The 23,603-nt window shown below is 47.5% G+C and overlaps 1 long non-coding RNA gene across 1 annotated transcript; it reads right to left on the bottom strand.

The window, feature by feature from the left end:
- Positions 1-19,831: 19,831 nt before the first annotated feature.
- Positions 19,832-23,373, bottom strand: LOC138736147 (uncharacterized). The gene is made up of 2 exons (XR_011340111.1): positions 23,264-23,373; positions 19,832-20,380 (listed from the first exon to the last, which is right to left on the bottom strand). It is a non-coding gene; the product is annotated as an uncharacterized lncRNA (long non-coding RNA).
- Between the last annotated feature and the right edge of the window lie 230 nt (positions 23,374-23,603).

The raw sequence follows: 23,603 nt of genomic DNA, 5'->3' as shown, positions 1-23,603 counted from the left end.
AACACTGCCATCTGAGGGCAGCAGCCATCATCAAGGATCCACACCAAGCAGCACATTCTCTTGCTCTCACTTACCATCAGGAAAGAGGTACTGGTGCCACAAGACCTGCACCACCAGGTTCAGGAACAGCTGCTACCCCTCCACCATCAGACTCTTCAACCATAAACAATCAGGGACTCATCTAAGGACTCTTGTGCACTTCATTTTGATTTCCTTTGTCCTCTGTATCGCACAGTCAGTTTGTTTGTATTTGTTATCTGTTTTCAGTTCTTTATTTGTTTTCATATTTACTCTAGTTTATTTTTTGCACTACCAATTAGTGGTAATTTTGCCTGGTCCACAGGAGAAAGGAATCTCGGGGTTATATGTGATGTCATGTATGTACTCTGACAATAAATCTGGAATCTGACAGCAAAGATACATCAGGATGCTGTTTATCGACTGCAGTTCAGCATTTAACACCATCATCCCTTCAAAACTAATCAGCAAACCCCAGGACCTGGGAGTTAACACCCCACTGTGTAATTGAATCATGGATTTCCTCACCTCCAGACCACAATCAGTGAAGTCTGGTAAGAACTCTACAATCTATCAGTACTGGAGTACCACAGGGCTGTGTTCTTCACCCCTCCCCCCCCCCCCCCCCCACCCCACCCCGCTCTACTCACTTTACATCTATGCCTGTGTGGCTTTGTATGACAAATAACACCATCTACAAATATACTGACGATACCACAGTTGTGGGTCATATAAAGGAAGGAGATAAGTCAGTATACAGGATGGAGATTGAAAACATTGCTGAATGGTGCACCGACAACAACTTTGCACTCAGTGTCACCAAAACCAAGGAACTGATTGTGGACTTCAGGAAAGGAAAGCCAGAGGTTTATAATCCAGTGATAATTGGGGAATCAGAGGTGGAGAGGGTGGGCAAATTTAGGTTGTTGGGAGTCACTATCTCGGAGGATCTTTTCTGGATCCAACACATCAATGGCATTGTAAAGAAAGCACGTCAGCACCTCTACTTAGGAATTTGCGGAGCTTTGGTATGACATCAGAAATCCTGGCAAATTTCTGCAGCGATGTGTTGGGAAGTGCACTGACCAGTTGCATTGTGGTCTGGTATGGGGACACCAATACCCCTGAGCATAAAGCCCTCCATAAGGTAGTGGACATAGCCCAGGACACCACAGGCAAAACCCTCCCCAACATTGAGTACATTTACAGAGAACGCTGCTGTCGGAGAGCAGCAGCAATCATCAAAGACCCTCACACCCCCAGCACACATTGTTCTTGTTGCTACCATGAGGAAAGAGGTACAGGTGCCGCAAGACACACCACCAGGATAAAGAACAGCTGCTATCCCTCCACCATCAGACTCCTCAACAACAAATTCAATTAGGGACACATTTAAGGACTCTTGTGCACTTCATTGATTTTGTTCTGTCTCTTGCAAAGTCAGTTTGTTAACATTTGTTATAAGTTTACAGTTCTTTGATTGTTTACACTGTGAACAGATTTTTCTTTGTACTACTTATAGTATTCCTGCCGTGCCCGCAGGAGAAAGAATCTCGGGGTTGTATGCGTTGTCATGTATGTACCCTGACAATAAGGCTGAATCAAACAACTTGTTTCATCCTTCATTATCTCGAGCATATGTTTTACGGAGAAAAAATGGACTGTTTGTAGCATCTTTCATGACCTCTGGATATCCATGAAGGATTTGCAGCCAATCAGGATCTTCATTAATGAGTAAGTGCAGTTGGTTTAGGGAATGTAGCAGTTATATTTTGCACAGTGACCCCCCACCCCCCACCTTCCTCTAATCTCCAATATTGATGTTGGGAGGTAAGTGTGGACACAAGAGAGAGCCCTGCTGTGGTCCAAGTAAAGTTAGTGAAAGCAGTCTTCAGAGGAGAATATGATCAATATTTGAAAGGAATGGAACTGATGGACCAAGGGCATTTAGTTACACTTTGAAACTAGTCGGAAGGTGACCATGTTCATAGGAAGCAAATGGACCCTCACTTTATAAAATCACAATAGCAAAGCAACAGAAATTTTGTCCACTGTATCCAATTAATCCCTTCCCCCAGCTCTTTTCTAAGCTGCTTCATCAATCAAGACCTTAGCTGGTTGATAAAGTTGATTTCCGTTAAATCTTGGATCAGTAGGTTCCAGATCATAGCAATGTATGTGAAAATATTTGCCTCTGGTTGCTCTTATCAGTCACTTTAAATCTGCATCGGTTAGATGCCCTGCTACCTCTGTAGCACTACACTGCTGCATCAGCAAAGAGCTCCACACTCCAATCTCGAACTGGGTTTTAACTCACACCTTCCGGGAGATCAGGTCCTGGCCAGAGGAAGCTGCCGCTACACTGCAGGACTGCTTGGAAAGTGCATACTGGAACAGATCTGGGGAGGTGAACCACCTACAATCACCCCATCAACATTGGCGAGTATATGAGCTCAGTCACTCGCTGCAGAGGCAAGTGCACCAAGGACGTGCAGTGATCAAACTCTATACAGCCAGGGCAAATCAGGAACCGTGGCTGGAGCTTGTGATGCTGCCTTCAGTTTGGGTGACAAGATGGCATTAAGATCAGGAAGGGCCGAACTCTCCTGTGCAATCAGGAAGCCAAAGCATGGGTGCATGAGTCAGGGTATTCAAACCACTACTGACCATAAATCAACCTTGTGACAATGATAGCTCCCTTCTTGACAGCGTGAATACCTTTGACACATGCTTTGATGGGCAAAACAACATGACACCAACGAAAGCCTCATCTCACCCTGAAAAACAGGTACCCTCCATAGTGTGGCCGAGGTGAGGAGCATCCTTTTCAGGGTGAATCACACAAACAAACAGCAGCAGGTTTCATACCTGGTCGGGTGCTGAGGTCATAACGGACATCTTCAATATATCACTGCCACAGTCCACTGTACCCTCGGGGTTCAAGGCTACCATCATCCTGTTGCCCAAGAGAGCAATGGTAACTGGCCTAAATGACTACCATCCAGTGGCACTGATCTCTATAATCATGAGGCGCTTTGAGTGACTGGCAATGGAGTGCATCAAATCGCACCTTCCAATGACATTTGCCTAACGTCCAAACCAGTTCGTAGAAGAGGCTACAGGCTTGACTTTCCACTCCATCCTGACCCACCTAGAGGATGATGTCTAATGTGCCAGCTTGTTGGTTCATCACACCTCAGAGGCCGGTGGATAAACTGTCCCCACTAGGACTCAACATCCCTCTCTGCAACTGGATCCTGGACATGCTGACTGAAAGACCGCAGTCAGTCCAAGTTGGTAGGAAAATCTCAAGACCCATCACTCTGAGCACTGGTTGACATGTCTGTTTGCTCAGCTGGCGACTGTTCATGCTACTGACTCACGATTACTCTGCCAGATTCCAATCAAACAGAATCATCAAGTTTTACAGATGATACGACAGCAGTTGGCCTCATCGGCAACAGTGAGTCAACTTACAGAGAGGAGGTTAGGCAGCTGGTAAACTGGTGTGAGGACAGCAATCAGTCTCAATGTAGATAAGGTCATTGTGGACTTCAGGAGGGCAAAGGCTGGCCACTCCTCTACATGCCAATGGATTCATCGTGGAGAGCACAAAGTTCTTTGGTATGCATATAAAGGATAATCTATTCTGGACCCATAATGTCTCCGAATTAGGAAGGCACAGCCTACTACTGGCAACATTATACAGGAGTTGAGAGTGACCTGTCAGGCTGCATCATTGTGTGATATGATAGCTGCAAAGCATCACACTGGGTCAATACAGAGGAAATGACTGACAACATCACTGAGGTTCCCCTTTCCTTTATTGATGATATCTACTGGGAGCATTGATTAAATTTCTTTTTCTTTCTTCTTTCTTTGGCTTGGCTTCATGGTCGAAGATTTTTGGAGGGGTATGTCCACATCTGCTGCAGGCTCGTTGGTGACTGACAAGTCCGATGCGGGACAGGCAGGCACGGTTGCAGCGGTTGCAAGGGAAAATTGGTTGGTTGGGGTTGGGTGTTGGGTTTTTCCTCCTTTGCCTTTTGTCAGTGAGGTGGGCTCTGCGGTCTTCTTCAAAGGAGGTTGCAGCCCGCCGAACTGTGAGGCACCAAGATGTACGGTTGGAGGCGATATCAGCCCACTGGTGGTGGTCAATGTGGCAGGCACCAAGAGATTTCTTTAAGCAGTCCTTGTACCTCTTCTTTGGTGCACCTCTGTCTTGGTGGCCAGAGGAGAGCTCGCCGTAGAACACGATCTTGGGAAGGCGATGGTCCTCCATTCTGGAGACGTGACCCACCCAGCGCAGTTGGGTCTTCAGCAGCATGGATTCGATGCTTGCGGACTCTGCCAGCTCGAGTACTTCGATGTTGGTGATGAAGTTATTCCAATGAATGTTGAGGATGGAACGGAGACAGCGCTGATGGAAGCGTTCTAGGAGCCGTAGGTGATGCCGGTAGAGGACCCATGATTCGGAGCCGAACAGGAGCATGGGTATGACAACAGCTCTGTACATGCTGATCTTTGTGTGTTTCTTCAGGTGGCTCAAAGAATTATAGAGGACCGTTTCCATCCAGCCCACAGGATCTTTGCCCCACACCCATCAGAAACGAGGTACAGGTGCATCAAAATCAGGACTGCAGGCTGGGAAATGGCTGCTTCTTGTAGGGTGTGAGATTGATGAATGGTGTCCTGAGCAAATCAGCCCAAAATATTTATAAAATTTTAAAACATTTTATCTTTATGTATAAAGTATGTGATTTCATGTGCTGTGTATTGTGTGCGCACTGGAGAAACACTGTTTTGTCGGGTTTATATGTATAGTTAAATGATAATGAATATAAAGCCTAGTTCAGAGGCATGTGTTGAGCATTTTATGTGGGACACGTGCATTGCGGAAAAGTGTTGTATTAGATGCAGTGGCTGTCTGTCTCAGAGCTATACACATGGGTAACACTTAACAACCTTCTCCATCGATTGTGATGGAGGTGGTTAAATGGGTAATCTGTGTTGCCATCCAGATTTAGGTGTAGGATACTGTCCCTGGAGCCTACCTACCTGCCTGGTATCTCCATGTATCCCTTCTGTTTATAATGGGCTGGTAATTGAGCTGACCTGTACCGAATTTCACAATGAAGAGTATAGTAAATAGTCAAAACAAAAGTATGCTGGTATCTCTAGTGAAATCCCTTCACTTTGAGGTAGAGGGATGTGAAGATGACATTGTTCCTTGGTGACCAGGTCTCTTTCCCAACCGTACCATCTGCCTCAGTGGGCCTGGTAACTGACCAGGTCACTGTTCCCCGTTTCTCAAAGCTTCACAGCTGAGAGGCCTTTTAAAGTAAAATGCTGTTTGGAGAAACTTTCCCTTCAAGCTAATGCTTTAAAACTATCCCCTTCTCCACAGCTCAATCAAACAGGACTTCAGCTGCTTCCCCCTCTTCCCTGTCAGTTGTTTAATACAATTTGAATAAAGCCACAACTTTAAAGAGCATTCCAGGTGGTTACAATAAAGTGGGAATAAATTGAATTGCATATTCACAATGGAGTTACATTGAAGGTGAGAAAAGACAAACCTCAAAATTTCTCCTGTTGTTGAATCAAGCTCAGTCCACTTTGACATATGCATTTAAATTTAGGCATGCTGCACGGTAACAGGCCATTTTGGCCCACGAGTCTGTGCCACCCAATTTACACCCAATGAGCCGGTACATTTCGAATGGTGGGAGGAAACCAGAGCCCCCAGGGAAAACCCACGTTGGCACTGGGAGAATGTACAAACTCCTTATAGACATCGCGGGATTCGAACCCTGGTCCCAATCGTTGACACTGTAAAGGTGTTGCGCTAACCATGCCACATGAAAGATCATGTGGAAACAAACAAGTAGTTTAAGGCACATCTCATTTGTTTAAATAGCTGAAGTCTCTCTTTGTATTTCTTTATAACTCAGTCTTCAGACTTTTAGCATATCCAAAAGCTGTTTTCAGCATTCAGGTACGCAGAGCCTTTTTATGACTATAGACAGTGAATAATTACAAGGGGTGAGGAGAGACATTTTATTGGAAAGATTTAGCAATATTCATCTCACTCACTCTTTTCTACCTTCTACATTTACAGAGCCCTTTATTCTCATGACTTTCTGGGATGTTAAACATCTGGTCAATTTTTTGCATTCATGTCCTTTCAACAGGTAGTACAGGTAGCCATTCTTCCTGGGATATTGTGATAGGATTAATCTCTACCTCCCTAAGCAGGAGTCCTGCTGGCCTGGGCCTACTTCGAGCAGTGGCCGGGCCATAGTTGGCAGATCCGAAGGCTCTGCCACAGAACGCCCTCATGGTCTTGCAGCTTTCCTCAGCCTTTGAACTAGTTCTGAGGATCAGAAACATTTAGCAGTTCAAATAGTACTGAGTATTTACAAATTTTAAAAAAATTAGACACTTTTAAAGTATCAGATATTGATTAAAGCATGAAATTTTAAAAAAATAACAAAACCACTGATCTTTCTCTAAGGCTGATGAGCCCATTCACCTGAATTGGGTCATTTTACAAGCTAAGATAAAGCTGCATCCAGATAGCAGGTGCATCCCGTTCCTGAGCTCAGGACCCCATTGGGAGTCCACCATTGGAGAGGGAATGTTCTCTGGGTTGCCAGGCCAGAGGTAAGAGCAATCTGGTCCGTATGGGACAAGAGAGTATTTTATGCTGCTGAAATACCTTGGTATCTCCACAAGGTGTAGTTGTCCCTCCACTTCTTGTGTAAGCCATCATATTCCATGTTTTCTATTGAAGGAATGCACAGGAGAGCCCAGTCTTCACCTGCTATTTGTTCATTGTGGTGCAGGTATTCTAGCCTTGTCAGGTTCTCACTGCTGCAAGTCATGTGGTGATCAAAGCAACACAAGTAGGTAGAATAATGATTTGTTTTTCCTTAACGCACCTCGCAAGATTTCGTCACCAAGCTGCCTCAGGTTCGTTCAGGGCAGGTGACCCAAGGCTTTGGCAAAGTGGAGGTGGGTGGTGGGGAGTCAGGGATCAGAGCTGGGGGAGGAGTGGGTTGTAGACTGGAGGAATGATAAGAATTAAAGACAACAGAGGTAAAGGTTTAGTAATGGTAGGCTCAGCTGGTGTTGCAAAGCTGGGGGTGGATGGTCAGAAGTGGCAGATGGAGTTTAGAACTAGAGTGGCCATTTCAAAAAGAGGACATGGTCATAGGTTACTAAATATAATGTATTTCAAAAAATATATATATTTTATAAGATTTAAATGGCATTGCAAAAATAATATGCATACACACTAACTGCTTTCAGATGGAATCACCTGGAGAATGTGCTCCAGAGTGGCTGCAGGTGTCTGCGAAGGGACGTTCAGATGGCAGCGCTGAAGGCGGTGTTCTGCCACCTGAAAGGTCCGCAGTGGGGAGAGGTGCCGCGGAGCAAATGTTGGCTCCTGAGTCTGGGCAGGGGCAGCCGTCTGATAGCCCCCCTCCCCGCTGCCTGACAGCCCTCTCCCTGCTGCCTGACAGCCTTGTGCTGTCCTCCCCAGCCCCATAGTCCTGCACCGGGGGACTGTCAGGCCGTAGGGACTGCTAGGCACCTGAAAGCTGCTAGCCACTTTGCCTGGTGCTGCTTTTAGGTACAACGGGGCATTCTACAGGAGGAGGGTTAGATAAGTGCTCCTCCTGGCCAGGTTCTCCACTTTCAGGTGGCCACCCAACAGCCACATTGGGGTAGAATAGGCTGCTTTACATTTGGATATTCTGACCAACCTGAAAGTGGGTACTCTGTGTGTGTGTGTGTGTGTGTGTGTGTGTGTGTGTGTGTGTGTGTATAATATGTTCTCCTTTTGGAATGGCCACTCTATTTCAAACACAGCCAAGTCTGATCTCATTAAATGGTCAAACAGATCCTGAACAGTCTCTTCCTCTTCCCAGATCTGCAGGACACACATCTCATGGAATTTTGCACCCATAGGGCATGGGCCAACTCAGTTAAGCAGGAAACTTCCATCTGAATGACCTGGACTCATTCCAGTAACCTCAGCCTCGTACCCTTTTTCTATTGCTTGCCACCTCTAGTTTTGGGCCTGGTCTCTAAATGAAAGTCCTTGAGTTGGGTGAGCAGAAGTAGTGGTTGATCATCAAAGATGATCAGTTGGTTTTGTTGTTATTCCCACCTCCAGTCCAGGGATTTTCCTCGACATGACAGGGTGCCGAGACTGTTGGAGGAAGATGGATATTGAAGTCGTTCCCTGTGATGATGGGAAGAGGTGGGAGTGGTGAAGTAGGTTAAAAAAAATGAATGTCTGGTTAACTCCAGAAGCATTAAACCATGCAGTGACCAAGTCGGAGGTCAGGATCTCAAACCCATCTCTGATGTTTGTACATACGGTTAGCATTAGCAGTTAGTGCAACACCAATACTGTGCTAGCGATCAGGGACCAGGATTTGAATCCCATGCTGTTTGTGAGGAGTTTGTACATTCTGTGTGAGTTTCTTCTGGATGCTCTGGTTTCCACCCACCCTTCAAAATGTATAGGGGGTTGTAGGTTAATTGGGTGGCCCAGGCTCTTGGGCTGAAATGTACTGTTATCGCGCTGTATGTCTAAATTATCTACATATATATATATATATGGGTTAGTGCCATATTGGTGCCTGAGTGTTCCCTTCGCTGAGGGTAAAATATCCCAGAGCACAATTAGGGTCAGTGTTCTGAACACTATTTTAAATCCTGACCACAAGGACAAGATGGCTTCTGTGTATCCTTCTCAACCATTGGAACATATTGAAAACGTACCGTCACCCTGGAGACTATGATTATGCTAATCTACCTCTTCCCCCACTCGTTCTTTCCAAACTATCTACCCCTTAATAAGGGTAACCACAGCATCGTGCTCCAGTGACTTCCCAGCCTGAGGACTGCATGTCCCTGATTTGATCATTGCTCAATAATGGCCAGAGGAACTCCTGCACCACAGCTCACCACTACCCCTTCCTGGGCCCTCCTACAGCCTGTCTTTGCTTCCATCCTGTACACCCACTCACTAATGTCAACACAGTGCTAATGTGCAGACACCTCTCAGCCAGTCATAGTCTTACTCTGCTGTGGCACTCCTGGTTTGACCCACCATTCCTCCGCCAACCAGTTCTGGTCAGAAATTATTACAGTTAAACATTACAGGATGACACAACAGTAAGCGTGATGAGTTGCACTACAAAGGTGGAAAATCTCATGAGAGTTAGTGCGAGAATAATAACCTGAGTCTCATTGTGGTCAAGACGAAGGAGATGATCGTGGACTTCAGGAGGACCAAGAACGACCACTCTCCCCTACATATCAACAACCCTTCAGTAGAGAGAGTAGAGAACTCCAAGTTCCTTGGAGTTCATTTAACTAGTGACCTATCGTGGACACTCAACGTCTCCTCACTTGTCAGGAAGGCGCAACAGCGACTGCACTGAGAAGTCTGAAGCAGGCAACGCTACCGACACCATCATGTCAACCTTCTATAGGAGCTCTATTGAGAGCGCCCTGGCCAGCTGCATCATAGTGTAGTATGGTTGCTGCAGAGAAATGGATTGGAGGTCAATCTGTAGTTCTATAAGAGAGGAAGAGAGGGTCACTGGAGTCTCCTCCCCTGCCACCCACCCCCCATCGATGTGATCTACTGGGATCGTTGAACTAAAGAGGGAGCACAAAATCATTGAGAAACCCTTCCACCCCACCCAGAGCATCTTTCAGTTGCTCCCGTCGGGGAAGAGTTACAGGAGTATCAGAGCCAGCACCACCAGGCTGAGGAACAGCTTCTTCCCATAGGCAGTGAGAATGATGAACGACCAGAGGAACTGCTCACACTGACCATCCAAGAACCTCATATGGACAAAACAATATTTATTTAATTGTCTGTATGTGTGTTTATGTCCGGTTGTGTGCCTACATGTTTTGCACCGAGGACCAGAGAACGCTGTTTCGTCGGGCTGTACTTGTACAATCAGATCATAATAAACTTGACAAAGTCCAAAACTGTTGCTTCTGGGCCCCAGCGCAGTGACTGCACCCAGCCATGAGCTTCATCCCGGCCCCTGTCAGATGCCCAAGGCCACCTCCAACCGGTGGGCAAGCTCCAGGGCACATGGCATCTCTGTTACCACCACCACTCAGAGTGGCTTTCCTCTGGTTTTCTCTCACGTTGCAAAAAACGTGCGGTTTTGAAGTTAAATGCGGTGTTTGGGTAGGTGGTAGAATCTGGGGCTGGGAGAATTAAAGAGAAGGTGGGGACAATAAAATGGGCCAAAGGGCTTGTCTCTGTGCTGTCTATGTCTGCACTTCAGAAGCTTTATGCAGTGCCTGTCGGATCCGTTCATTAGCTGCCTCTCTTGAGCATCCTGGGAACCCATGGAGCAGGAGTTCCTTCGTACACAATTGACAGACTTCACCCTCCCCACTCTTTGCCCCATCACTGAGTCACTCTGGAGGAAGGAGGGGCAGAAGCCCATCAGCCTAGTCACTGAAGACTCCGAGAGGGTTCACACTGACCACCTGGTCATTGAAAGGCTGAACATCCATTTGCCCAGATGAGCTGCATTTCAGGTCTGAGGGGAGAAATCTGGGATTTACTCAAAATTTCCAATCACTGCATCCGACTGGATAAGAAGCCCTGGTTTTGTGAGGAGACATTAGTGTCGCCTGTAGTGGATGAACTTTTCAAATCAGCACTCCACAAGGTGACAGTGAAATGGTTAAGTCGGCTCCCATGTTGAGGACAGAGATACTCTAAATAGACTGTTTGCTGTGGAGAGCACAATCTTTAAATGGACTCCCTGTGCAGTAGTTGTGGGCTATTTATATAGCCGCTGCTGAATGTGCAGACTTTGTTCACTACAAAATAGACCACTTGCTCTAAGTCCTTCCATGTGTCTTGCCTGGCCTCCACCTCGTTGGCCGGAAAAAAAAAGTAGCGTCTGGAGACACTGATTAAGTTTACCACATTGTCACACGTGGCTTTAGTAGACTTCAAGGTGTGAAACGTAAGCACATTTACAGCTGCGCACTTTCCAACTTACAGAAGCCCAAGCCTGCGGAAGATCAAAACCAAACACCTGCTGGTCTGTTTAAAGTCCCTCTTTCGCAAGTTCAGATGAGCTTTTGTCTACAAGGATCATTCTTGAGCTTTTTCCATGCAGACAGATGTTTAATTATCTCAGCAGTCACAGGCTGCAGTTATATATACATCCATATACCGTATATATGTCTGGCAAAACAGGTGTGTTTCCTAACCAAGGTCTTTGCTGCAAGCAAAATATTCTCCCCCCTCCACCCCGAGGTTATGAGCGAAAACCTGGAACAGATCCAGTTTGCCAATTTGGAGATGGCAGCTCCACGCCCCACACCCCAGCTCTGTTTACCCAGCTACTGGCCAAGCCTGTGGACGGGAATGAGGAGATAGCAAAGGCTGAGCAAAGGAGATGAGGGGAAGGTGGAAGCAAGAATGAAGAAGGGGAAGGAAGAGAGGTATTGCAATATGGTGATATGCTGGAGCAGGCATGTGTAGAGGCTTCCAAAGAGGTGCAGGAAATTTGGCAGACAATTGGTGCATAGTGAGATCCCACAAGCAGCCTCATGATTATGGCCAGATGTTTCAGCAATGTTAATGGAGGGATGAATATTGTCCAGGTTTCCAAGGTGAACAACAGAAGTAGAATTCTAAATCATCTATATTGCCTGAAAGTGATTAATACTGAGCCCAAATCACAGAAGCACAGTCCCTCAGTACCGCATAGGGACTGTTGGTCTGTTTTTGGGATTTGAATCCACACCCTCTCTGATAGCAGCTGTGGCATTCCTGTTAAACAGGGATCACTCTAGAGTAAAGCTTTCAGTATTGAGACCTAATAATAATAGCTGTGTTGCATGCCAAGATCCATCAGCACAGGGTGTCTCTCAGAATGAGACAATTATTGAGCAGCCAAAGTCATGCAGAGGAAGGTTTCATTTTGATGTTTGGTGACTTCCCCATTAACTCTGAGTACAGTTTCAGTTCCCGCATCGCTAGTCTGGGAAAAGCTCTTTTCCATTCAGCAATAAGATGGCGGGGAGTGTGGCTGCCCAGGCATTGGCATTCCCTCCATTGCTGTGGACCTGCGACGGGCAGGCAGGGGAACTGGGCAGGAAATTTGCGTGACTGGGGCTGTAGTTCAGCCTTGGAGTGGGTGTGGGGCCGGTGGGGGGGGTTTTGAAGCTCACAAGACTGAGTCATCGGTTCAGAAGTAAACTTGAATCAGTGGAGTGAGCAAGCTGCAGGCTGTGTGGCTTCAATCTGCCATTGGCTTATTCTATTGGATTGGATCCAGGTCTTGACACAGAGCAGTCTCTTTTTTTTTAACTCAGCAAACCTTGCCGAAAGCATGTGACTACAGAGCAGAGGTTTTGTTTTGAGTGCGGTGTCTCAGCTCCCTGACATGTTTTGTTTTAGGAACTTCCTCAGATTAAAAACATATGAGTTTAGAAAGTAAAGTCATCCCCAAAAAGTTTCCTGTGGTATCTGTAAGTGGAAAAAGTGAATTCACTGTAAATCCCTGATGTAAGCAACTTCTTAATAACACACTACTCCTGTCAAAGGAAAATTGACTCAGGGTGAGTAGGGAAACTACCACCACAAGCAACTGGGTTATACAGCAACCTGTTCTGATTGCATTCAATGTCACCACTTTGTAAACACTTGATGAAACTTTTTTGCCAGTTGCTTTTGTGCAAAGGGCATGCCCCTTTAAGAGAGGACCAGCTTGACTGGCAAAGAGTTTGGACATCTGGGAGATGCAATGGAGTTTGGCTCCTATAACTGTGAAGGAGGGAAGGGTTGGGGTAGAGGGTGTGGTGGGGTTGAGATGGGAGGGTGACTGGCTCGTGGGAGGATGCAAAGCACAACATGGGAATTCAGAAAGAGCAGGATGTTCAAAACCAGAACCAAGAGCTGAACCCAGTATAGTGAGGGTTCATTGAGGAAGTCTGGGTGCAATACACAAATGTGCTAGAGAAACTCAGGAGGTATACCGAAAGGTCCAGGCCTGAAACGTCGATTAGCCTTTTTGGTGCACGAGTTCCCCAGCACGTTTCGGTATCACTCCACAAGGGTTCCTGCAGGCTGATCACCTGATCCCGTGTTGTCAAGTCAACCTTTTACTCCTCTTGGATGTTTTTTTTTAGAATCAATAAACCTGTTTTTATTGCCTGCAGTAATTTATCTCCTGATGTGCTTGCAGGAAGTTTCTGTGGATTAGTCTTTAACCCCAGGAGAGTGCAGGATAGATTGAACAGCAGGGAGGGGTGGAGAAGCAGAAGTCATCAAGTGCAAAACACCTGACAGAAGATAATGACTTTTACAAACTCTAGCCACCTCAGGTTCTTTTTTACACATTTTTGGCTGCAGGATTATTTAGGAAGCATGGTATAAAAGCGAGATCCCACCCTGTTTCAGTAGTTTTGACAGATGGATGGTTGGGATGACATGTTCTTATTCAAAGGAATGCTGCATGGTCACTGATGTTCATTGTTGAGGGCAGCTGGGGCTTTCATTCAACATATCTAGTATTCAATATATTTAGTTGTTTTTAAGGCACAAGATCGAGGGTTCTATATCAGTTGAAAGAACGTACCTCAGTAGTGGAGGTCCCTCAACAGGTATCCATGTGGTAAAAACAAAATGCTGGAGAAACTTAGTACGTCAGTGTCCTTATATAGCAAAGATAACGATACATAACCAACATTTCAGGTTTACAAAGGACACTTTGACCTGCTGAGCTTCTCCAGTGTTGTGTTTTTACTTCAACCACAGTGTCCGCAGACTTGTGTTTCACCCCAGGTTTACATGTGGATTGATCACTCGAGGGCTTGAGATGGGATTGGAGCCAATACCTCTCGTGGTCGGCAAGCTTCACTTCACGTGAGCCGACTGCAACCACTGGCTCATTGCAAGCTTTCTTTATGCTTCCACGGCATTCAGTCATTACACACACACACACACACACACACACACACACACACACACACACACACACACACACACACACACACACACACACACACACACACACACACACACACACACTGGGAGAGGGCGACTTTCGATTTGAATCCAGACCGGAGACCCCCTTTTGATGGGACTGCTCTCTGAAGCAAGGATTTGTGTGAAGGCTTCTCCTGTGGCATGGACTGAGTGATCAGATTCATCGAAAAGGTATTTTCCAGATGGCAAGAAGCAAGGAGCTGTGGATCCAAGCTATTTAATCAGAGGAGTGAAATCGTCCAAACTGCCAGGCGGATAGATTATAAAAATCAGCTTTTGTTTGAAGAGAACTGGAATATCATGAAGTGGCTGTTGTAAAAGAGTTGGAGGACTGTGAACATTATTGAGTGTGACAGCATGGATGCCCATCCTCAGGGAGCGTACTACCAACCTGAAAATGAGCCTGAACCAATTCATGTCCGAGTACAGGCTGAATTACTTTGAACTTAGAAAATTAAAGGGATTCGGATGGGTCATGTTAATGGTGGGACCTCAACAGAGAAGCCATTTCCTCCAGTGAGGAGACTCTTGAACAGGGGGACATGGCCTTCAATTTAGAGCCAGGTTATTAAGAGGGAGAGCGGGAAGCACTTCGACACAGAAGGTAGAGGGAAGTTACAACTCACTCCCCCCCCCCCCCTCACAATCGATCAAAACGGGACAATTTTAGTTGCGAGGGAGTGCAGCACTAACTGGGTAATTGCAGCAACAATGCAGGTTTGCTTGGACCTGCTATATGGTCAAGACGAGCAAAACTGCCTACTCCTGTTCTGATGTTTTTTTTTCATTGGGTTTGACCATGATAGAGCAATGGATTCAAGCCAACTCCTGAAACTGGAAGGAATGTGGTCTGACTGCAGGCAGTGCAGAAATCAATGAGCCCATTGTGCTGACACAGACGAGCTCTATTGGCTGCCGAAGATTAGCCTGGTTCTTCCTGCAACCACTTGAACTCCCAGCTCTCACTCTTCTTGTGACGGGCAGGATGAATCATCTGCTGGCAAGACTCTTATGAAAGAAAGAAGGCAGCCACGCCTCTCATGCCCTGAAGCATGTTTCAAAGCAAATGCGGGCAAAAGCAGCAACCAGTCCAACAACAGAACGGAAACAAATCAGGGCCGTAAGGGACAAGGCTAGTCAATCTGAGTCAGAGAAAGACTGCCTCAAGTAGCTTGTTGGAATCTCTTCCACCATCAGAGGGGGCAGACCTTGTTGAACACAAACAAACACACACTTCTACACCCACACCCACCCACCCTGATTACTGGCTGGCACCCATTGGTTCAGGAATTATTTTGGAGGCTGTTTTTTGTCAGCACTTTAGTGATGCAAAATGAATCGGGTCCCACGAGACATGACTAACAGGTGGAATTGCTCCAGTTGCAAAATTAGATGAAATGCTTCAGCCCAATCCCATTTGGGAGGTTTGGCTATACCCTGGGGACAGGTCCCCAACAAAGTGCAACTAAAGATCCACATTACTACCACCACCACAGAGAAGTCTCGGTCGAACGAGCAGCACTTTGTGCTTCTTTGTTCCATTCACTGCTGTTTTGAGGACTCCCTGCTGACATTGTCCCAGTGGATGTTCTATCAGAGGGTAACACTCTGGCAGCACTCTGTAACAGGAGTTGTGGGTATGGGTGACAGAGGAGTCAGGGACCTCAGGGCAGGACGCAGAGACCTGCCCGTCTGCGGACTCTTCACCCACAGATGCCAGAGACACCACGCCCTAATGATTTGCGGACTCAGTATATCCGAGCCCTTGTCACCATGATATGGGATATTCTACAGGGTGGCCTTTGTCTGCGCACTCGAGCTTGAGCTGCTCTCCCCAGTTGAGATCAACTTTATCCTTGCCATGAGATCTTTGCAAATCTTTTCTTTGGCTTGGCTTCGCGGACGAAGATTTATGGAGGGGGTAAAAAGTCCACGTCAGCTGCAGGCTCGTTTGTGGCTGACCAGTCCGATGCGGGACAGGCAGACACGATTGCAGCGGTTGCAAGGGAAAATTGGTTGGTTGGGGTTGGGTGTTGGGTTTTTCCTCCTTTGCCTTTTGTCAGTGAGGTGGGCTCTGCGGTCTTCTTCAAAGGAGGCTGCTGCCCGCCAAACTGTGAGGCGCCAAGATGCACGGTTTGAGGCGTTATCAGCCCACTGGCGGTGGTCAATGTGGCAGGCACCAAGAGATTTCTTTAGGCAGTCCTTGTACCTTTTCTTTGGTGCACCTCTGTCACGGTGGCCAGTGGAGAGCTCGCCATATAATACGATCTTGGGAAGGCGATGATCCTCCATTCTGGAGACGTGACCCATCCAGCGCAGCTGGATCTTCAGCAGCGTGGACTCGATGCTGTCGACCTCTGCCATCTCGAGTACCTCGACGTTAGGGGTGTGAGCGCTCCAATGGATGTTGAGGATGGAGCGGAGACAACGCTGGTGGAAGCGTTCTAGGAGCCGTAGGTGGTGCCGGTAGAGGACCTATGATTCGGAGCCGAACAGGAGTGTGGGTATGACAACGGCTCTGTATACGCTTATCTTTGTGAGGTTTTTCAGTTGGTTGTTTTTCCAGACTCTTTTGTGTAGTCTTCCAAAGGCGCTATTTGCCTTGGCGAGTCTGTTGTCTATCTCATTGTCGATCCTTGCATCTGATGAAATGGTGCAGCCGAGATAGGTAAACTGGTTGACCGTTTTGAGTTTTGTGTGCCCGATGGAGATGTGGGGGGGCTGGTAGTCATGGTGGGGAGCTGGCTGATGGAGGACCTCAGTTTTCTTCAGGCTGACTTCCAGGCCAAACATTTTGGCAGTTTCCGCAAAGCAGGACGTCAAGCGCTGAAGAGCTGGCTCTGAATGGGCAACTAAAGCGGCATCATCTGCAAAGAGTAGTTCACGGACAAGTTTCTCTTGTGTCTTGGTGTGAGCTTGCAGGCGCCTCAGATTGAAGAGACTGCCATCCGTGCGGTACCGGATGTAAACAGCGTCTTCATTGTTGGGGTCTTTCATGGCTTGGTTCAGCATCATGCTGAAGAAGATTGAAAAGAGGGTTGGTGCGAGAACACAGCCTTGCTTCACGCCATTGTTAATGGAGAAGGGTTCAGAGAGCTCATTGCTGTATCTGACCCGACCTTGTTGGTTTTCGTGCAGTTGGATAATCATGTTGAGGAACTTTGGGGGACATCCGATGTGCTCTAGTATTTGCCAAAGCCCTTTCCTGCTCATGGTGTCGAAGGCTTTGGTGAGGTCAACAAAGGTGATGTAGAGTCCTTTGTTTTGTTCTCTGCACTTTTCTTGGAGCTGTCTGAGGGCAAAGACCATGTCAGTGGTTCCTCTGTTTGCGCGAAAGCCGCACTGTGATTCTGGGAGAATATTCTCAGCGACACTAGGTATTATTCTATTTAGTAGAATCCTAGCGAAGATTTTGCCTGCAATGGATTTGCCATTGCAGGCAAAATCTTTGCAAATAACCACAGCGCATTTCAACTTGTTCACCACTCCATCAGAGGTCACGTAGCCCCAGGGAATTAATTTATCTACACTGATTTCACTGACATCCAGTTGGCATCTCAGGCACTGAGATTGGCCAGCATTGCTCGCTTGCCCAGTGCAAGCAGCCATTGATTGCACTCATAAGGCCTCCTCGCTGCATCAGCTCCCTCAGTGATCGGGTCAATGCAGTTGGCAAGAAGATTTTTCCTTTTGGTGATTGGCTTTCACTGCAGGAGGCCCACGCGATTCCTTTATCCAAGATAGGTCTGCTCTGTTGGATGTTTTCACTGGCTGGCACTGCCTGGAAGTGTGGATGTTGGAGGGTGGGGTGGGGAGAAGGGCTGTCCCAGTTCCTCACTGCAAGCACACCAGCTGCTTACAGGTTGGGACAAGAGGCAAATGGGACCTGAAGTCATGATGGGGAAAAAAAACAATGGTTTGGCTCAAAGAATTAATTGCCATCCCGGGGATGACCTGCCGGACACTTCTAACTGATGCGGAAATGCCCATCCTGTGGAGGCTTGTGCAGCCTTGCCCATCACTCAGCAGCTGGGGTAGGAGGAGGGATCTCTGAGCCTTGGGTTATGAGGCATGGCCTGGAAAGCAGAAGGATCAAAGGGGTTAGGGGGTGGTGGGGGGGAGGTTAGAAGACCCTATTCAAAGTTTATATCTGCACTGGACATGAGAGTTTGTAAGGGACTATCAAAGGGAAATGTTTTTTCAAAAATTTAGACATCCAACACATTAACAGGTCATTTCGGCCCACGAGCCCATAACGCCCAATTTAAACCCAGTTAACCTACACCCCCAGTACATTTTGAGTGGTGGGAGGAAACCAGAGCCCCTGGGGAAAACCCACACAGACACAGGGAGAACGTAAAAACTCCTCTCTTACAGTGCAGGATTTGAAGCCCCCAGTCCCAATTGCTGGTGTTTTAATGGCATTGCGCTATCCACTAGGCCAACTGTGCTGCCTTATACATTGCCTAATGCAAACCAAGGAACCCTCCACATTGTCTTGTCCTCAATACAATACAGCACACTGATAATCAACTGGGAGAGTGCAGATGCTGACAAATCTCCCCACGACCACATGCAGGGAAGATCGTGCATCAGTGTGGAATTTCCTGACCTTCTAACATTGATGGCTTGTTGCAAGTTCTGCACTCTTGGCTGATGCCAGGGGTGCAGTTGGCCCAGGAGGAGTTGACAGCTGCCAGTGGTGGGGTGATTAACCATCCACATTGGAGGACAAAGAGATCGCAACTGGGTTCCAGGGGAAATGAGTGGAGGAGGGGACATGAGAACAGGGGAATGAAATTGCTCCAGTTTAATCATGGGTGCGATGAGGGAGCCAAGGTTGGGCCTACAGATGAAAGAGCCTCCATTGGTTCCTGGCTGCTGATTTGCAGTGGAGGCAAGCCTAAGCTAGCAGCAATAACCCACCAAAGGCATCATGTGACAGAGTTCATAAAGCAGAGCTGTGACCTGAAGTCTGGTTGGAGCTGCTTCAGGGTATGGACTGCAGCTGGGACAGATGAGTGGACCTGCTCCTACACTTGGCCCAGACTGCCAGTTGATCAGTTACCACCCTGCCAGTCAGTCCAGGACTGTCCATGGGAATCTGAGCACTTAGCTCTTCCACCGCCAGCTCCTTGCATAGTGAAGAGCAGGACCCTGACAAAGCTGACACTTAACAGCATGGTTGGCATAGCGGTTAGTGCAACGCTGTTACACCGCCAGTGATCGGGACCAGGGTTCAAATCCTGTGCTGTCTGTAAGGAGTTGGTACGTTTTCCCTGTGTCTGCGTGGGTTTTCCCCGGGGTCTCCAGTTTCCTCCCACCATTCAAAACGTACTGGGGTTGTAGGTCAATCAAGTACAATTGGGCAGCATGGACTAGTGAGCCAAAAAGGTCAGTTAACATGCTGTATGTCTAAATTTAAATTTACAAAATTTAACCACATGTTAAGTTCTTGAGGAAGATTTCAAAACTTGGTTGTGGCTAGGGACCCAAGAGGCAGGACTAGGGAAGGGCTTCATCCCCAGTCAGGGATGGCAGAGGCCAACAGGGCAAGCCCAGGATTTCAGAAAGGTGCATGGTGATATTTCGTGGGCCATGGCTAACATCAGCAAACTTCAGAATTCTAGCTGTTCCTGACTTCCTGAGAACTGTGGCTGGCTAGCTGTTCAGAGGTCTTGCCATATCTTGAGTTGGGCAGTGTTTCAGTTGATCAGTTAAATCACATTATTGGTAACCCAAAACTCAGACTGATAATTAGATTTCAGGTTTATTGTCAGGGTGCATACATGACATCACATACAACCCTGAGTTTCTTTTCCCTGTGAGGTAGAATTAACGCTTATTGATAGTACACATGTAAACAAATATAATCAACTGTGCAATACAGAGAGGAGAAAAACCCAATAAAGTGAGAGTCCTTAAACGAGTCCCTGATTGAGTTTGTTGTTGAGGAGTCTGCTGGTGAAGGGTAGCAGCTGTTCTTGGTGGTGCGAGTCTTGTGACAGCAGCGAGAACAGAGCGTGGGCTGGGTGGTGTGGGTCCTTGATGATTGCTGCTGTTCTCGATGGCAGCGTTCCCCATAGATGTTCTCAATAGTGGGGAGGGGTTTGCCTGTGATACCCTGGGCTGGGTCCACTGCCTTTTGGAGGGCTTTACACTCAGGGGTATCGGTGTTCCCGTACCAGACTGTGATGCAGCTGCTCAGCCCACTTCCCACCACACCTCTGTAGAAATTTGCCAGGGTTTCCAATGACATACCAAACCTCCACAACCTCCAGAGTTACTCCATCCAAAGACCTGTTAAAAATAATGGGGAATGTGATCAGTCTGTATGACAAAAACACCAAACTGTTGCTAAGAAAAATAACCTGCTTCTCTTAAGAAGGACTGAATCATTTCCTTACTCTGGCACAGCAGGTACTGCTACTGCCTCAGCACCCGAGACCCTGCCCAGTTTGATCCTGATCCTGGGGTCTGTCTCTATGGAGTTTGCATGTTCTCCCTGTAACTGCATGGGTTTCTCATGCTCCCATTTCTTCCTGCATCCCAAAGATTGCCTAATTGACTGCTGGCAATTGTTCCCAGTGTGGAGAATGTGGGAGGGACTTGTGGTGTACGTGAGAAGAGAGAATGGGGGTTTGATGGTTGGTGCAGACTCAGTGGCCCTGATGGGCCTGTTTCCGTAATGTATGAGTCCAGACCGATAGTCGTGGACTTCTATCTGCCTTCGATGCAGGATAAGTGCCCCATGCAATTAAACACATTGGCAAGCCTTGCTTGATTTGCTGTCCCTTCACTGTCACTAGTTGGGGAGGTCTGGGTCTTTCTCCCAGCAGCACTGGGAATGGACATCCACACCTTCTCCAGTCACTGAGGGATTGGTTATAAATGCTGCCTGCTGGCTGAGGCCTGCATCACCTGGGACCTTCATCTGCCCCCCAGTCCTCCCCATTGGTTAGACCGACCCATTGTTCCACCACATTTATAAAGAAGGATTCTACCAGCTTTAAGTGTCTCATTATTCCCACCTGTGTTGGATGAAGCCTAGTAGTCACCTTCCAAGCCCAATGACTCTGATAGAATATTACCTCCTCCTGCCAACTGCCCCATCCCCCAACTCTGCGGCCATTGGCTTGGCACACCAGTCAGTCACTTCATTCTTCCCCAGTTGGAAGGCAGACAGATTCCTCATTAGCTGATTGGATTAGATTGACTGTCTTTGCAATTTACTGGGATGGCCATGAGAAAATTTATTGGAAGTGATTTGTTCCTCATTCCTAAAGGTTTATTTTTGTTTCACCCAAGACACCAAGTGTAAGAGCTCGTGACAACACACCTGTTCCCACAGCCAGCATCTGTTGGATTATGTCACTGTTCAAGTAAGAGACCGCAAAAATGTCTGCACCCCCCCCCCCCATTGCATGGCTGCCCATCCCTCATGGAAAGGTTTTTGCAGAGGATCTCCTTTGACCACGAGGTATTTAGTCAATAACAAGGAAGTCTGCAGGCGTCGTGATCGCAATCAATGCACCAAAAGGCCGGAGAAACTCAGCCGGTCCTGCTGTGTCCACAGGAGACAAACATACTGTACGTCACCAGCGATTCGGGCCTGGGCCCTTCATCAAAGTGTGAGTAACAAGTAGGCACCCACCTGAATAAAAAGGCTGGGGGCAGGGGTAAAGAAGGGGTAGGGGGAGGAGTGCAGGCTGAAGGCCTAATTGGCCATGGATAGTAGAGGAAAGCTAGGAATTGATTGGAGGAGGGGGGAGCTCTGTAAATGCAGACGGAGCTGGGGGAAAGGAGACAGAGGGTTAGGGCTAGAGAGAGTGGGGGGGGGGGGTGCTAACAGAAATGGGATGTCGATATTAATGCCATCAGGTTGGAAGGTGCCCAGACAGAATTTGAGTTGTTCCTCCAATTTGTGGGTGATCTCAATCTGTCCGTGGTCACATGAACATGCTGACATGTCTGTTTGTGGTCATGTGAACTAACAGCCCTTCCAAGTGAAGCAGCACTGCTGGTGCTCCCGTTCTGGCCTTCTCTACATCAGGGAGTCTGAACGCAGGCTGGGAGATTGCTTCATTAAGCTCCTTTGCTCTGACTGCTGCAATGGCAGGGACCTCCCAATAGCAAGCCATTTCCCTTCCCTGCCCCATTACCATGCTGACATGTCTACCCATGGTGTCAAGCACTGCACAACTGAGACTACATGCATACTGGAGGAACACCACCTGATATTCCATCTGGGCCCCCTCCAACCGGATGGCATCAGCATTGACATCCAGTTTCAGTTAGACCCCAACCCCACCCCACTGTCTCTCTTGTTCCCTATGCCTCTGTCTCCTTCCCTCCAACTCTGCATTCACCTCCCCCGATCAATTCCCAGCTTTTCTTTCCTGCCCTCTATCCGCATCCACCTGTGGCTGTTAGCCTGTGCACCTCCCCCTGTCCCTTCATATCTCCTCACACCACCCCCCCCCCACCCCCATATTTTTAACAGGTCTCTGGATAGAGTAACTCTGGAGGTTTTGTATGTCATTGGAAACCCTGGCAAATTTCTACAGAGGTGTGGTGAGAAGTGTGCTGACCGGCTGCATCACAGTCTGGTATGGGAACACCAATACCCCTAAGTGTAAAGCCATCCAAAAGGCAGTGGACACAGCCCACTAATGAGGACACATAAGGGGAACACTGTCGTCGGAGAACAGCACCAACTCCTTGTGGCTGCTGCCGCTCAGAGGCGCCAGAATCTTGGGCGCAGACCCCACGGTCACGGAATTTAAAATAAATCCACCATCAGTCCCTTTAACAGGCTGTTTAAAGCCTGTATGGAGCTAATGACAGTCAGAATGGGTGGTTGAACCCTCTAGAAGCACTATGTCTCCGTTCCCTGCTCTGTGTGGGTCTGGACCAGTGGAACCGCTGCCATTAACCCCTCACCATTTCTACCATCTTCACCTCTCTACCCCTAACCACTCCTAACGTCCTCTGCCTCAGATACATTCTCCCCACCATCAGCCTCCAGCCCCTCCTATTCACCTACTCCAGTCTCACAGAGCCAATGGTTTGCTGCTTCCTATTCAGCCCCCACTATCGAGAACATCTACGGGGAACGCTGCCGTCAGAGAGCAGCAACAATCATCCAGGACCCTCACCACCCAGCTCACGCTCTATACTCACTAATGCCGTCAGGAAAGAGGTATTGGTGTCACAAGACTCGCATCACCAGGTTCAGGAACAGCTGCTACCCCTCCACCAACAGCAACAAACTCAATCAGGGACTCATTTAAGACTCTTACTTGTGCACTTTATTGAATTTTAAAAATTCTCTCAGTATTGCACAGCCAGTTTCATTATCTGTTTACATTTCTCTATTTGTTTACGTGTATATGCTGTGTACTGTTTTTTTTGTTGCACTACCCATTAGTGGTAATACTGCCACGCCGGCAGGAAAAATAATATCTCAGGGTTGTATGTGATGTCATGTAAGTACTCTGACAATAAATCTGAACTCTCAATT

The sequence above is a fragment of the Narcine bancroftii genome, chromosome 6, assembly GCF_036971445.1.
Source record: "Narcine bancroftii isolate sNarBan1 chromosome 6, sNarBan1.hap1, whole genome shotgun sequence".
NCBI classification, from domain to species: Eukaryota; Metazoa; Chordata; class Chondrichthyes; order Torpediniformes; family Narcinidae; genus Narcine; species Narcine bancroftii.
This window is presented reverse-complemented; position numbering and strand designations above follow the sequence as displayed.